This window comes from Haliotis cracherodii, unplaced genomic scaffold, assembly GCF_022045235.1.
Source record: "Haliotis cracherodii isolate W230 unplaced genomic scaffold, xgHalCrac1.p SCAF_17, whole genome shotgun sequence".
Taxonomy (NCBI): Eukaryota; Metazoa; Mollusca; class Gastropoda; order Lepetellida; family Haliotidae; genus Haliotis; species Haliotis cracherodii.
In genome coordinates, this window is record NW_027266272.1 from 16,574,942 (window position 1) to 16,592,993 (window position 18,052).

General features: G+C 40.4%; 2 long non-coding RNA genes across 2 annotated transcripts; both read left to right on the plus strand.

Moving 5' to 3' along the window:
- Window positions 1-1,899: 1,899 nt before the first annotated feature.
- LOC139464441 (uncharacterized) lies at window positions 1,900-6,393 on the plus strand. Its single transcript, XR_011653104.1, has 4 exons — window positions 1,900-1,984; window positions 2,710-2,791; window positions 4,565-4,630; window positions 6,260-6,393. It is a non-coding gene; the product is annotated as an uncharacterized lncRNA (long non-coding RNA).
- A 5,775-nt stretch (window positions 6,394-12,168) lies between these two features.
- LOC139464442 (uncharacterized) lies at window positions 12,169-16,397 on the plus strand. The gene is made up of 4 exons (XR_011653105.1): window positions 12,169-12,451; window positions 12,539-12,614; window positions 14,168-14,233; window positions 16,203-16,397. It is a non-coding gene; the product is annotated as an uncharacterized lncRNA (long non-coding RNA).
- Window positions 16,398-18,052: the final 1,655 nt, after the last annotated feature.

The following is an 18,052-nucleotide window of genomic DNA, read 5'->3' on the forward strand; positions in this document are numbered from 1 at the left end:
TTTACCACCAACTTTTTGTCATAATCCAAATATGCATAAATTTAAAACGCTGTGTCATCCTCATGTAAACAATTACTTGGAAAACTATGTAAATACCTGTATTACAGCTATGAAAGAAGACGTAATTATGAAAAGCCTGTTAATCTGTAAATTTGTACCTGACATAAACTTTTCTTCATAAACCACACTATTTTAAATGACATTGTATGTATTGTATATGGGCCAGTGGCCTTAGTACAAAAAAAAGACTTCTTCACCTACGGATGCGTTATATTCCAAGTATTTCTGAAAGTACATCAAAAAGCAAGTTTGAGAGTCGTATGTCAACAAATAACTTTAGTTTATTGTATACTTAGCTTTGTTCATCAACCGTGCATTGTTAAAGCGAAGTTTGTCACTCACCCATGACATACAATGATGTGACTATTGTACTATGGGCCTATGATACTCAGTTCAGACATAAACTGAGGTCTTTGATAGGCATTTAGAAGTTTGAAGAACATCAAGACATGGCACCTTTTAGGTATAGCAACTTCTTTTTTTCTTTGTCACGACGTTTCAGAGCTACTTCTTGCTCCTTCATCAGGTTATTGATGACAAAGAATAAAAGAAGTTGCTATCCATAAAAAGTGTCATGTATTCCGATTTTTGGTTTGTCGCAACCACACCCTTTTTTTCAGGTAAACGTCTAGGGCCTGCATCATTTCTGGCTTTCCTCACACATCAATCTGACAAGCTGGGATAGAACTTTAATACCGTTCCCAGCAGCCTTATACCTAACTCACTCACCTTGTAGTAGTTATGAGTGAGTGAGTGAGCATGATTTTGCGCCGCTTATAGCAATATTCCAGCAATATCACGGCGGGGGACACCAGAAATGGGCTTCACACATTGACCCATGTCGGGAATCGAACCCGGGTCTTCGGCGTGACGAGCGAACGCTTTAACCACTAGGCTACCAAACCGCCCCCTTGTAGTGGTTAAATGGCCGCTGCACAGACCTGTTGACAACACGGCAATCTATATAATTGCACGAAAGGACAGTGCCTTTCTGGCACTCAGTGAGATAGACACCTGTAGGTATTTGTACGCATGTCAATTACCATGCTTCTTAAACACACTGAACGGCAATCAAATTATTAAGTATCGCTAAAAACGCCACCTACGTCAATATATATCCATTGTCGCAAACACTCAATAGCTCTTGATGTGTTCATTGATCCCAAGGAACATCTGCTGTTTGATCTTCATCCTGAAGGCGACCGCATCTGCGTTTCAGTGGCAGAGGAAATCCTACACCGTGTTTTAAAGATGGAGTGGCCATGTTGCTGAAAATTCAGAACATACATCCTAGTGTCCTTTAAGACATGGACTATTTCTTTCCCACTTCACCCGATCATGAGATGAAAAAAAATCATTTCTCATCCAGGGCACAGGAAAACATATTTCGATTTTATCTGGTTATTATTCATCTTTTCTTTTCTTTTTTAGATACATAACTGTATTTATCAGAAAAGTAAAATTAAATTTCACTGAGCCACTCATGAAAATATGAGTTTTGGTCGGTTATTAGATGAAATAAGCGTGTTATTTAACAGGGAAAGACAAATAACTTCTATTATTCTTTTCTATGGGATAGAGTGGAGACCGAGAATAACAGTGATCTATCTATCTATCTATCTATCTATCTATCTATCTATCTGTCTATCTATCTATCTATCTATCTATCTATCTATCTATCTATCTATCTATCTATCTATCTGTCTGTCTGTCTGTCTGTCTATCTATCTATCTATCTATCTAGGCCGTTGAACGATTCTAAATATCCCCAGTTTGTATGTATATAATAGTAGCATACTTGCAGCGGATCGATTGCAGAGAGCAGCTGTAAATGTCACGTTCATATATACATACAGTAATACACACACTTACCAGTTACTTACAGTGGCGTCTTTCTTGTGGTAGGACTAAACTTTATAGCCTGGTGAGTACAATTATGGTTTATTGTTATACGTAACAGTATTTATAACTTACGTATGTAATAGCCTCACTGCTTCTTTCATACGTAAAGCCCTACTTGCAAACATCCGTATTGATAAACATTTCCATTAAGTGATATACTCACCCTCTACCCTGCCGCCCATCCCTCAAGTCAGATGCGGATCTTCGGATATCTTTGGACGACAACCCTATGGACTTCATTCCGATTGTATGTCATCTTTGCGTCCCTGATGTCCTTCTTCCGGCTAAATTCACAGGGAACGAATAAACATTACAAGACATTTAAATGAACAGATATTTTGTTTGTTTGTTGTGTAACGCCACACTCAGCAATATTCAAGCTATATGACGGCGGTCTGTATATAATCGAGTCTGTAACATCCGGGGTAGAATAGATTTTCAGCCACCAATGCTTGACGTAAAAGTCGACTATGCTTGTCGTAAGTGGCGACTAACGTGATCAGGTGGTCAGGCTCGCTGACTTGGTTGATACATGTCACCGTATCCCAATTGCATGGGTCGCTCACTGGATTGTCTGGTCCAGACTAAATTATTTACAGACCGCCGTCATATAGCTCAGTGCAGCGTTAAACAACAAACAAACGAAAGATGCGATTGGGGACAGACTTCATGCTGGGGGATAATTCATATTGTGGCATCGGCGTGTATGCCACCGATTCGAGAAACCAGGTGCCTTCATGTTTTCAGATTGCAGCTGGCATGTCTGTCAAACTGGTATTACTGCTGCTGTGTCTTGGACTGGTTGTGAGTGGCGTCGGCGGGGCCGCAGGTAAGTAATTGTAGAGACAGGTGTGGAAAAAAACCAAAAACAGTTAATGCGGCTTCAAGTAAATGTCACATTCATACTTAAAACGCGAGGGTTGTGAATGTTTTGTACATTTGGTTTATGTAAACAAAGCAATGAAGACATTTCTGTAGTATGACGGAAGTTTTCCAATACGTTCGACCAGCTTTTCGGCCATTTCGAAGCCACATCCAAATAATATATAATTGTATGAACCTACAAGTCATATCAGTTATTTATTAAAGTTATCACTTTTCATAGATTTCGGTACTATGACGGAAGTTTTCAAATACGTTCGATCAACTTTTCGGCCATTCCGTAGCCACATCCAAATAATATATAATTGTATGAACCTACAAGTCATATCATTTAATTATTAAAGTTATCACTTTTCATAGATTTCGGTAGTATGACTGAAGTTTTCCAATACACCATTCCGAAGCCACATCCAAATAATATATGATTGTATGAACCTACAAGTCATATCAATTATTTATTAAAGCTATTACTTTTCATAATGTCTGAAACTTACCATATTTCATCAATAGATTTTAAGTTATTTACAATTTCTCTCAATGTTATGAAGAAAACTTCTGGGACACATGCTTCGACAACGGATACATATCGAACATGTCAAAGAACAAAATAAAGACGTTTCAAGAAAATATGTTAAATAAATTAAATGATATAAATAAAATAATAAATTATATAATAAACTAAATAAATAAATATATTAAATAATGAATTATAAATAAAATCAAAACAAATGTAAAATATAAAAGTTGTCAAACTAAGTTACTATTTCCATCGTTTCGTACGATCGTGTAATGTAAGTCAAATGACATCTCGACTTTTATCGCCTCGATTTCTAGGCTCGGACACGATGTTTTGTGCCAAAATATGCATGAAAAATCTTTGTCACAGGTCGTAATCTAGCACAGTACGTCTGTTCATAAGCCACGCCCACCACGACCACCACGACCACACATGAATATTACAGACTTAGGACCACAACATACGTCCAAGAAGTTCCATGTTGTAAATATAGTCTCGATTCCCGGTTTAATACGTTAAGAATAACACGATCTAATCAAAACCTTTGGTCTAAATCTGACATTTATCATACACGAGGCCGGTATCCATCGTCGTGATTTGATTGGCTGCCTTATTTGACCAATCAAGATCCTTAAAGCAGATTACGACAAAAAAAGTCATTAGAAACCAATTTCTATCCAATAAAATCGTGTTATTCATACAAAGCTTCGAAAACGGAGGGAGTTCCCAGTATCTTCCCACTGCCGAAAATCAGCACAAGTTTCACTTCCTTTCATATTTATCAACAGCAGGATTTCACTTTTGACCGGTGGTGAATGTAAGATGAGTTCAACACCGTACAGAAACTTAAACCTGCCAGCTTGTCCCATTGTCTCATCTCAATCATCATCATCATCATCATCATCATCATCATCATCATCACAGTCATCATCATCATCATATCATAGTCATCATAATCACCATCCTCCTCCTCCTCCTCCTCATCATCATCATCAATCTTATCGTCATCGTCATCATCATCATCATCATCATCATCATCATCATCATCGTCGTCTTGGTCATGGGACAATGAAGTCAACGATCATTATCTTCATCATTGTTAGCAGTAGAGTAACCAGTACACGTGGAAATAGGATGGAAGGATGGCACATGTCATTGAATGTGACCATCACTAATTTATCGTCTTTGATTTTTTTATCACAGTGAAGTGCAAGAAAAAATGCAAACTTCTTCAAATGTGCAAGATTGTGGACGACAAGGAGACGTGTGGTAAATATGGGTTTTTATGCATATTTAATATATTTTAATACATATTCAACATTGGTGGTTTGAAACTTAGCGCACCTTTCAATGTTTAATAATGCTTTAATGTCCCTGGGCATTTGTTGAATAACGTTAAAGAAAAATGATAATACTTGGGAGACGGACAGAAGTGACTGAGTGAGTGAGTTGGGTTTAACACCGCTTTGAACAGTGTTTCAGTTATAACACTGCGTGCCAGCTTAATGTGGTGAGGAAAGCCAATAGTGATGCAGCCATTAGATGTCTACCAGTTCGGTGAAACAAACGAACACGGAATGGTACTGCCAAATCCAGAATCGATCCCACGATCATCACATTCTGGAAGCTCTAAGGGACGCAACTCTATTTATCGAAATGCAGGGAAATCCAGGAAAGTCACCTTGTTCCAGACCAAAATATTATTGATATTTACCTGGGAATTAACTTTGTAAAACCTCACTCCCTAAAACGCTACAAGCACTTTGAGTTGGACCCGTGAATATCCGGGGTAGAATAGGTCTTCAGCAACCCAAGCTTGCCATAAAAGGCGACTATGCTTGTCGTAAGAGGCGACTAACGGAATCGGGTGGTCAGTCGCGCTGACTTGGTTGATGCATGTCATCGTTTCCCAATTGTGTGGATCGATGCTTATTTACAGACCGCCGTCATATAGCTGAAATGTTGCTAAGTGCGGCGTAAAACAACAAACAAACAAACACTTTAAGTTGGGTGGTGACAAGAAGAGGGAGGACCAGATGACCGTGTTCTAGATTTATACATCCTTTGTGTACATCAGGAAAAATATGGGAAAGTATAACGATATAAAAAACATACAAATATTTGTATAAGGTGGTCAAAGGCAGAAACTTTTTTTCTGTATATAAAAGCGAGAAACCTATTTCCATATCCATTGTACGCTTCTGACTACATCATGTGTTTATGAATCTCTGTCAAATAGTGATTATACCAGGTGTTCGCGGACAGGCGAGCGTATCCTTCCCAACCATTGGCACCCAACACAAACACATGCAAAGGCACCTCAATTGTTCACCTGAAAACAACCCGGGAACATGTAGTACTTGTCAAAATAGGAATTGCATCGGACCATTTTTATCACTGATGAGTAGGGGACACGGGTGGCCCAGTGGTCTAAGGCGCCGCGATTCGCTGTGCAGAGTTGCGTCCCTTTGGCACGCCAGAAACCTATGATTGTGGGTTCGAATCCTGGTTCGCCCCGATTATGTTTCTAGGTTTGTCAGCACCATACCCGTGCTCGTGGGTTTCACCGAAGTGGTAAACGTCTGAGACCTGCATCACTTCGGGCTTTCCTCCCACAATAAGCTGACACGCCGGGATATAACTGGAATAATGTTAAAAGCGGCGGTTAACCCAAATCACTCACTCACTCACTCACTCACTCACTCACTCACTCATGAGTAAAATTATATATCCCCCACATATCTACCCAAAACGTTTCGATTAAATAATCGGTTATTACATGTAATGATGTACAATATCAGACCTTAACAACCCACAGCTTTTACACTTTGCTCCCCAATTACATGTATATGTTTGGTCGGCACTTTATAGCTATGTTTCTTCTTTCATGTTTATCAGTGGGCAAACTCGGACAAGTATCTAACGCCATGGGAAATTGTGGAGGCTTTTGTTTATGATCCCTACCTTGCATCAGGATGTTAGCCGTCACACAACACTCATGGTGAATAATAAATAAATATTGTGAAACAAAAGTTATTGTAGTATTATTTCCGTCTTTACTAATACTGACATACGAAATGTGTTATCTTTCATGAGACGTTTCATGCCTATGGGCAATTCGGAAAGGTTTCATCACTTCCCGACATGAAATAAATGTATGTTAATTGGAAATGCTATATTTTTAAATCCGTTAAGAAGTATCATTTAATTGAGACAAGTATCAATTCTTGGAAAATTGGAATGAACGTGATAATATTAGAATATTTAGGTCCACCAAATCGAAACAATATTGTTTATTGCACAGAAAATTGATGAAAAGTACATTCAGTGTGTGGGTAATGTGGGAGGGAAGTCGGAGTGAAGAATGTCTTAGAGTGAGTGAGTGAGTTTGATTTAACACCGCGTTTAACAATATTCCAGTTATATCGCGGCGTGTCAGCTTAATGTGGGAGGAAAACCCGAAGTGATGCAGGTCTCAGACGTTTACCACTTCGCCGAAACCCACGGACAAGGGTATGGTGCTGACAAACCTAGATACATAATCGGGGCGAACCGGGATTCGAACCTGCAGTCATAGGTTTCTGGCATGCCCAAGGGACGCAACTCTGCACAGTGAATCGCAGAATGTCTTAGACCTTTGCTACTTAACATGGTATGGTGTTAAGAAACCTAGCTTCACGATCAGGGCGAATTTGAGATTCAAACTCGCAATCATCGGATCCTTGTTTTGCTAAGGTGCGTAACGATGTGATTTGGACACCCGTACCTCCTCAACAGATTGATCATTGCCACATTACCAGAAAATGACACACAAGATCAATTAATAATTAGCAAATGATATTGAAACACACAGTTGTGAGTCACTATCACAAAAGACAATACAATTGAGTCCAATAGGTGGCAGTAGCTACGTAACATGCCCTTCAATATATGTCAGCTGGCAAGTCAGGTCGTAAAAGGCATCGAATCACCCTCGTGTGGCTCTTATAAAGGTACACAGTTCGCCCCGATTATGTTTCTGGGTTTGTCAGCACCATACCCGTGCTCGTGGGTTTCACCTAAGTGGTAAACGTCTGGGACCTGCATCACTTCGGGCTTTCCCCCCTCATTAAGCTGACACGACGTGATATAACTGAAATAATGTTAAAAGCGGTGTTACAATCCATCTCACTCACTCACGCACTATAAAGGTACAGCCAGCATTCTAGAAACTGTCACATCACGAATCTAACCTTACGATCACGCTTGTTGTTTGTTAACAACCAAGGGATGTAACCCTCATCAGCTTCCTGTTAAACTTTGTCCTCAACATCACTTGACATTTTAAGAGCGCTTCAGTCTTTTGCTGCCACTGATCACTACAAATACACTAACAACAATCACTACTGCCGTATAACATTCTGCATGTGTATCAGGAATGCCTACGTGCACATCATCTATCATTTTTAAGAAAGGCGAACGCAGGCCCTTACACTTATTTCTGGCAAATACGAACACCTAGAACCCTAACTAAGAAACTATTAGAACCTGCAAGAACATTTCGTTGTAATATCAAAAAGTCCATTGCATATATAAAGGCTGTATACATTATAAAGAAGCATGCGCACATTATAACCAGTCGAACGATAGTGCACACACTACACAACAATTGATTATTTGAAAATAAAACAGATTGCTGACAGATGTCATGCAGGCTTCATGCTAAAGCAGCAGTATCACATACCAGTCTGACGTGAACAGTCACATCTACAACTCCAATAACAAACTGATGGAACTTACGCTGCTTCATTCACAGGTAAGATATGTTTGACTGTTGTCTAACGGCGCAGTGCTGCTATATGATGACGGTTTGTAAAAATAAAGTACAAGGGAATCAAGAATCGACCAACACAATTGACATTACTTAAATAATCCAAACCTTGTGAAATTCCGACTTCTGTTAAATAGTCTGGATATTAACAACGTGAAACATAACCACAATTACACACATATATATATCTACTTTGTAAATAAGAGCTAAAGGTGTTCGCGACACATCTGTGATATGTACTATAGGCCTGCGGTCTCTTAATAATGCTTGAATAAACATTGATTGATTGAGAGTCTGACTACCTGCTCCATTTGCTGGGGTTTAAGCATATGCTGTTGGGCATGTATGTTCTGCCCGGAATGCTCTTGATGGAGTGCGTATGGTTCAACGCCGCTTTGAAAAGTTCCGTTAAATCATGGCGTGGCGTATTAACGTGTTTTTTCACTCACACTTTCCCTCCCTCCCTCCCTCCCTCACTCACTCACTCACTTACTCACTCACTCACTCGACCAATGACTCAAGCCTCATGGGGAAACAATTGATCATGGAAATAACACAAGACACAAGAAACTGAACATAGTCGTGTGATGAGCAGGATCCTGAGCTTTAAGGTGTTTCAGTTACATTGCTTACCTCTATGTAAACATCCATAACGCCATATCCCCCTTTAATGGAATATGAAACTGGAGAAATAAAAGCGAAATTTAAAAAAAATGGTTTTGTTATTTCTAGTAAAAATTGTATAAAAAGAAACATACCATGCCATGCTATCGTCAGCTGTTCCCCCAACTGTAGACACAGTAGATGTCTCACAAGCATGTCTCTACCACAGAGGGGGAATCTATACTTGACGATACAAACCATGCATGCTGTCGTCAGCTGTTCCTCCAACTGTAGACACAGTAGATGTCTCACAAGCGTGTCTCTACCACAGAGGGGGAATCTATACTAGACGATACAAACCATGCATGCTGTCGTCAGCTGTTTCCTCCAACTGTAGACACAGTTGACCAACATGTCTCACAAACATGTCTCTACCACAGAGGGGGAATCTATACTTGACGATACAAACCATGCATGCTGTCGTCAGCTGTTCCTCCAACTGTAGACACAGTTGACCAACATGTCTCATAATCTAGGCTCTACCACAGGGGAGGAATCTATACACAAGACGATGTAAACCATGCCTGCTATCGTCAGCTGTTTTCTCCAACTGTAGACACAGTTGACCAACATGTCTCACAAGCGTGTCTCTACCACAGAGGAGGGATCTATACTAGACGATACAGACCATGCATGCTGTCGTCAGCTTTTTTCATCCAACTGTAGACACAGTAGATGTCTCACAAGCATGTCTCTACCACAGAGGAGGAATCTATACTAGACGATACAAACCATGCATGCTGTCGTCAGCTGTTTCCTCCAACTGTAGACACAGTTGACCAACATGTCTCACAAGCATGTCTCTACCACAGGGGAGGAATCTATACACAAGACGATGTAAACCATTGTACCATGACATGAATGCCTGATTCTGACCATTCAAAAGAACATTAAAATCAGGTATCTAATTTCAAAACCTAACAAGACTTGTGTGTGAACACGTCGATGTATCGGTAGCCTACATACAAATGCATATACCAATAGTTGCCGATAACTCTCTTGAACTGTTCTCGTTTAGTGTCGGAACAGTATCAGATGGTTCACTGGTACACTGCACATTCACACATTAGGCTTATTAAACATGATAACGTCTATGCCAATATACAATAGCGACAAAACTGTTTTCATTTTCATAAGATTGCTCTGCTCTCCCGATTGCACGATTCCGACTGTATCACGGACATGTGGTTGTGAATTGCTATCAAATAGTGATGATACCAGGTGTTCACAAACTTGGGTGGTTTGTTGTTTTACGCCGCACTCAGCAATATTACAGCTATATGACGGCGGTCTGTAAAGATTCGAGTCTGGACCAGACTAACCAGTGATTGACTTCATGAGGATAGATCTACGCAACTGGAATACGTTGACATGCGTCAACCAAGTCAGCCTTTTGCGACTATCATGGGTTTCTGAAGACCTATTCTAACCCGGATCTTCGCGGGTTAAATCTACCAAAGGAGAGTCCATACACCAGCCGGATATCTACAAAAGAGGAACATCTGTACAAGTCTCGCAATCACAACAGAGGGGATAGAGACAAGGCGCTTACGGACATCAACAACAGAGGACAAGATCTAGATACACAAAAGTATTTATTTGCTTTTGTTAGTTACTGCAATATCGTTATAGGATTTATTGTGGTAGTCAGCCGTTCTGTTGGAGGATGTACATAACTGCATTTTATTGTTATAAAAAGTCATTCGGCATGTACATACATGCCAGCTTGTTCACAAACAGATATAACCAACAGGCTTACACAAAGCAGACTAACAGGTGCATCCATCTTCAATAAGACACAGACACGCAGAAAAGCTTACAAGCAGACATGCGGATAAAAAACGCTACCAGCAGACACACTGACAGACACGGTTACAACAAGCAGAAAAAAAGACAAATTTACAGCTAGCAAATATACGGACCAACACGCTTACAACAAAGCAAACACACAGACCAACAGGCTTACAACAAAGCAAACACACAGACCAACACGCTTACAACAAAGCAAACACACGGACCAACACGCTTACAACAACGCAAACACACCGACCAACACGCTTACAACAAAGCAAACACACCGACCAACACGCTTACAACAAAGCAAACACACAGACCAACACGCTTACAACAACGCAAACACACAGACCAACACGCTTACAACAAAGCAAACACACAGACCAACACGCTTACAACAAATCAAACACACAGACCAACACGCTTACAACAACGCAAACACACGGACCAACACGCTTACAACAAAGCAAACACACAGACCAACACGCTTACAACAAAGCAAACACACAGACCAACACGCTTACAACAACGCAAACACACAGACCAACACGCTTACAACAACGCAAACACACGGACCAACACGCTTACAACAAAGCAAACACACGGACCAACACGCTTACAACAAAGCAAACACACGGACCAACACGCTTACAACAAAGCAAACACACCGACCAACACGCTTACAACAAAGCAAACACACGGACCAACACGCTTACAACAAAGCAAACACACGGACCAACACGCTTACAACAAAGCAAACACACGGACCAACACGCTTACAACAACGCAAACACACCGACCAACACGCTTACAACAAAGCAAACACACCGACCAACACGCTTACAACAAAGCAAACACACGGACCAACACGCTTACAACAAAGCAAACACACGGACCAACACGCTTACAACAACGCAAACACACGGACCAACACGCTTACAACAAAGCAAACACACGGACCAACACGCTAAAACAACGCAAACACACAGACCAACACGCTTACAACAAAGCAAACACACGGACCAACACGCTTACAACAAAGCAAACACACGGACCAACACGCTTACAACAACGCAAACACACGGACCAACACGCTTACAACAACGCAAACACACGGACCAACACGCTTACAACAACGTAAACACACAGACCAACACGCTTACAACAACGCAAACACACGGACCAACACGCTTACAACAACGCAAACACACAGACCAACACGCTTACAACAACGCAAACACACGGACCAACACGCTTACAACAAAGCAAACACACGGACCAACACGCTTACAACAAAGCAAACACACAGACCAACACGCTTACAACAACGCAAACACACGGACCAACACGCTTACAACAAAGTCAACAGTCAGAATTTGATACCATGTAAGGTACGCAGCCAAGGACATGCATGCACGTCATCACAGGTACCGCCTGTGGATTTAGTTGGATGCGCATCAATAACAGTGATGACTATTGATCACAAAGTAAGATCAAAGCTGCCTTACACACAGGTATGAAATGTAGACACGGTGTGCTCCTGTGGGTCATGGAGGAAGTAGTCACTTCATGTCGGTGATATATCGAGGTGAACATCATCCATATGCAAGGACAATGTTTCAGAAGGACCAAGACGTCACTCTCGCCGAGGAGCTCTTTTCGGTTTAACTCACGGTTTGTGATATGCGCACACGTCCATTGATTATCTGAAAACAGGTGGTATACAGTAACACACCTGTAGCGTGTGCAGAGGAGACAAGTGACACTACTTTAACCATCAAGACACTTTCGACATTCCACGGGACAAGGAGACTTTGTGTAAGGTAGGATACAGTTGGTGTTTTATTATATAGTTTTCATAATATTTATGATTCTGGATTTGTTTAATGGCTTAAGTTCCATATCTTCAGTTCAAGATGTCTAGGAAGCGGTTCGTGTTGCTTGTCCTGTGTGTGGTGGTTGCTGCGACCTTTAATGTAGCTGCCGGTAAGTTACTGATATATCCCATACGGTGGCCCATAAGGGACATGGAGTCTGTTTTTCCATATTTTAATATTTCACTTACTTTTATCGTAACCTTTTGCAAATTAACACGATTTGTCTTACAAATATGTGATGAATCATGACCCTTATGGGCTACCGTAATCACAGGAGGAGTATATTGTGAGAAACACGAGACGATTCATGTATGATTGATACGTGGTGTAAGATATGGATAGACGTGACCATATTGTTTGAATATCATATGTTCCATATATAAATCCAGCGTGAAGTGTTTGAAGGTAAGGAATTAGAGCAACATGTATTTCAACTTTTAAATTGTCAATGTACACGTTTGAGTTTTCAAAATTTGTAAAGCGGAATAGGACAGTTTAAGATGGGAAACAAAACATGACGGTACCTTGCGTTGTGAACTACGGTCACGGTACAGGACACTTCCAGGGCAGGTGAACGAGGTGACATGCGGTTCAACGTCGCGTTCAATATTATTGCACTCATATAGCGACTCTATGACCAGAATATCGTGAGCAGCAAACTACGAATTGGGATCATAACTTTACTATCATGATGGATGCTGTTGAAGCAATCGCTAAAAATGGGCCAAAAGAGAAGAAGAACCCATTGAATGTCTTTCGGAATGGGTTAAGTCAATACGCATGATGTCAGAATAAACATACTGAAAAAGAAGAAACAGAATTGGAATAAACCCCTTATAACCCTTTATATGTAAGCACCGCTACATTAATTGTTTGATCAAAGAACATTTGATGCTAGCCCATGAAACTACCATGCCGCAATTCAACATGGATATGGATATCTCATTCAGACACAGTATACTGACTCCGAACTGACCAGTCCTTGTTCCGATAGAGAGTCTGCCATGAGAGTAGAAGGAGGGCGCGTCCATCCCTGGCCGCGTCATACCAAAATTCTTTTTTAAAATGGTAAGTGTTGATACCCTGCCTGGTGCTCGGCATTAAGGGGATAAACAAGGACTGGTCGGGCCTGTGTCCCTATACTGTGTCTGTGTGGGCTAGTTCTAAGAAACGGGAGTAACTATAGTCCGGACTGGTACGACAAAGAAAATACCGTATTACCCACAACGGAATTGTTTAACAAGTGGAATGCATAAATAAATAATATATAAGTTAAGATACGCAAGCAGACACACACACACTCACACACACACACACGCACGCACGCACGCGCGCGCGTAAGAGTGCATTCCGCGGAATAGACAATGGCGTCTATTTTCATTTTGTAGGATTTTGCGGAAACCGAAATCGATGTAAAAAGGCTCACAACAATCCGTCCTGCCTTAGAGTGTATCTAGCCATTCCGATTTTCTGCTAACATTATGCTTGTTACCAAGAACTAGATAGGCATAGGCTTTTACATTTTGTCACTATTTGAACAGAGTCTATTACACGTTAATCGGCTTTATACACAGAAAATCAATTTCATAACACTGTATATTAATCGTTACACACATAACCAACTCAAGGGCACTAATATACACAGCATTTGTTTGATCTCAGATGAGTGTTCTTTGACGTGCCCCAAAGGACAGCTGTGTGTCATACGTCAGAAGCAGGAAATATGTGGTGAGTTGCACTTTGTTGCCCATGTCCTATTATCGCGATGGTCTGCGTGTCAGCGCTCTACCATCAAACTGGACGAGTTCCGGTTCAAATGCTTGCAACAGAATGTCATTTGTATCACGTCGCGCATGTGCTAGTTTAATGTTGACAACAACCAAAGCTGATGTCCCCAAGAACATGACGCTATTTTATAATAGCAGGACATACGAATTTGTTAATTTTGATTGCTGTGTCCGTGTTTGTTTGTTCGTTGTTCGCAGCAGTATTCCAACAAAATGATGTTTACCTGTAAATGCCATTCGGCTTCGATGACATGCAATCAAGGCCCAAGCGAACCAACCCAATCCGACACCGAGCCACATGGTGTATTCATAGCTTTCGGCCATGGGAACCGCGCCAATTTACACTTGTCAGAGGGATACACAAAGAACGTGATCTAGACTACCAGTTGTCGGACTTCAATTTTTGTCGGAGCCACGCTGTCTTTGTGTGCTGGCGATCAGGTGTTTCACTCTGAGAGTCTGGATTCGAATCCCGGATGGGAGTCAACAAAAAACTACTAGAATTTGTACTTTACAAAGAAAATGTTATCCCAAATAACATTTGTAAACTTTCGTAAGATTCAGGTGCCAAATGTCATTATAGGCAATTGGTAATTTGATCGATGGAACAAAATTAAAAATACAAATAATGTTAAGCACGAGACGTTCATTACGTTCCATGAGGCTAGGATGACCTAATTGCTGTGTACAGAATATGTCCTGTCCACCTCTTAGCAACTCACAGTGGTGGCAGCCTCTGTACCGATCTGATAAGAGGATGATTTCGACTTTCTTGTTGTGAATATCCGCTTTAGGTCGAGCAAGATACCGCCAGCTTATTGTGTTTACATTTCACCATTAATTGGGTACATGTTTTTAAATTTCACGAAAAGGCACATGATTTTTTATATCACTTTTTTACCTTAAAGAACGTAGACCTGGATCTATACACAATTATATTTACTACGTGTGACTTCTGTAGTTTCTGTACAACAAATGTACTTAGATAATATTCTCGGTCACAACGACAGCTCGTCGTAATACATTTACACCAAGTACAAGACGTCAAAATGGCCAACGATAAACGTGACGGGAGAGATTTTTTTTTTCAAAAGTTTTTAATGAACGTGTGGCTATTACAAATGTTCGTCATCACTGATCAATTGGCCGATCACTGAAAGGTGATTGTAAAGATGTATCAAATAGATACGAAGGTACATTCATGTACTGTTGTAGACTGTCACTGTAGTCGACCGCAGTGCCATGTCACCGTAGTCTGGATGTGCTTTTCTTCGTTTAGTTCTCTAGGATAGGCTGTATCGAGGATATCTTTGAACGGACATGCAATCAAACTATCTGACTTTTCCCCATATATGCTAAAACGCTAAGTTCAAGGTAAAAGGGTCGACATGATGAAAAACAACGCTTCTGTATTTATTCGTCCTAGGGAATTCCCAGGGATTCCGTCAGTGTTTACGTCATTTCAAGAACCCAGTCTCATGAAAAACGTATGAACGTCAAATTGTGTCGTTCATGCACTTATGAACGTCAATTTCGCGGTCATAATGACCGACGTCTCGTCCAATGGAAAAGCCGTATATCGTCTAAACATAATATTAAAAAAAATATTGTGTAATAATATACACGTGCATGACTTAAACTATATGCAACGAATTCAAAACTTGTAGTATGTGGGTTAACCAAGCCAATCAATTTCGGTTGTGGGTCATGCAACACATAAAACTATGCCCCACTTAATAAAGCGCTTGTTTTTTTGCGATTGTGATTAGATAACCTAATTGTTTTTCTTGTTTCTGACCGTATGAATTAATATGAAATTTGTCAGTTTGTCGAGCAGTTGAGCATAGATTGTTGACATGGATTGTGTTAAATAGCTCATGTTGTACACAACATTACGTTCTTCTCCACAGAGGCACCTTTGACGTTAAAGCCTACAGACCCCGTGAAAGCCTTCGGGAATGGAGGTGGCCCACCATTCGATGGAAAGTGACGTCATGGCCCCTCTACAATTACAGAAATTAAAGGATGAAGAAACAGGTTCCAGGAAGATACACGTGCAACTCTGTGTGTACTCTTTATGTAGAACGAAGCCCTAAATACACACTAGACGCAACCTGATTATTGTCATTATTCTTTTAGATAATTTACAGGAATCGTGGACACGGTGAGTGAGTGAGTTGGGTTAAAGGGCGCTTTTAACAGTATTCCAGTTATATGGCGGCGTGTCATCTTAATGTGGGAGGAAAGCCCGAAGTGATGCAGGTTTCAGACGTTTACCACTTCGGTGAAACCCACGACAAACCTAGAAACATAATCAGGGGGAACCGGGATTCGAACCCACAATCATAGGTTTCTGGCGTGCCCAAGGGACGCAACTCTGCACAGCGAATCGAGGCGCCTTAGACGACTCTGTGTTGAATACGATAAACATGGAGAACATGGAGAAGATTGCTTCAAATATACTAGACGAACGCCATAGTATATTCAATCGGGTTTCTGATATAAATCCATCTGATCATGAGCTTTTACACAAGAATGGCAGTTGTATGTGTTCATCAATCACCATAGTGTGGACGCAAACCATAGAGACATGTTCGTCATCTCCTAGTGACGATAAATCAGTAAAACATGACTGTGCAGTAAGTTCCATTATATCATTGTCACGATAGTGTAGTCTGCAGCTAAATTACGGCGTCAGTGTCAGCACAATTAAGTCAATCTTTTTTTGAAAATATGTCATACAAACCCGCCGAAATATTTAAAATATTAGTAGATCAATAGCAGTGGTTTTTGTATTTTGTCAACCGGAAATAAGTAAAATGTTTTAACTCTGTCACTACCAATATAAATAAAATTATTTAAAATACTATAATTATAACCTGTTGAAAACTTATCTTAAAAACTCCCTGCCCCCACTTTATTTAGTTTTTAAATTTACCTATAGCGTCTTACATTTGGAGAAATCAAAAGAAGTATTTGAAATTGGAACTGTTGGGGTGTTCTGCCGACCTACCGACTTTAATGTTTCGTAAACCGTGTTTACAGAAGCGGCATTATCAGTACAACAACCTTAATACTTATCTACGAAAAGTAAAATAACTTTTGACCTCACGATAAGGTTATAAGTGGAAAGCCATTGTGACATTGTGACATGTCTCTTACATATCTAACCTTTCGATTTCCCCTTTCGTGGGTGTAAAATCAAAGAAATAACTCCCTTTACAGGTAGGCCCTTTGTATACAAGAATGTGACGGTGCATGGTTCTCTGATGACTGGTATGGATTTTTGCAACACATGTTCCAACTAAAAGCTGGGGCAATTGAAAGTACTATAAGGAGCAGATTGAAATCTCAGTAACGATTTATTCTCTGGTAAAGTCGCTTTGAATGAACCACAGCATTTGTAACATATCATTCTGTGCATTGAAAAGAAATGCAATCTGAGGGCTATGTGCGTCGCCGACAGCAGCTGTTGCATCTGTGGCAACCATTTGAATGAACTAACAATCCTTCCTGGATATGACCAGACTGTACTGTTGGTGTCATTGAAAATGCTAAATAGTTCTAGTTTATTCCTTTTGGTTCTGACGATACAATCGTAACAAACAGTTGTCCGGATTTACGAATCACGGTGACAGTAATGTGCTCTTACTGTATAGTGAGTTGAAATTTTAAGTCACGTCGGCAATCTGTCAACCACATTGTGACTTGAACAAATTATGCATTTAAACTTGTCGTCAAAGGACAGTATAATAACAAG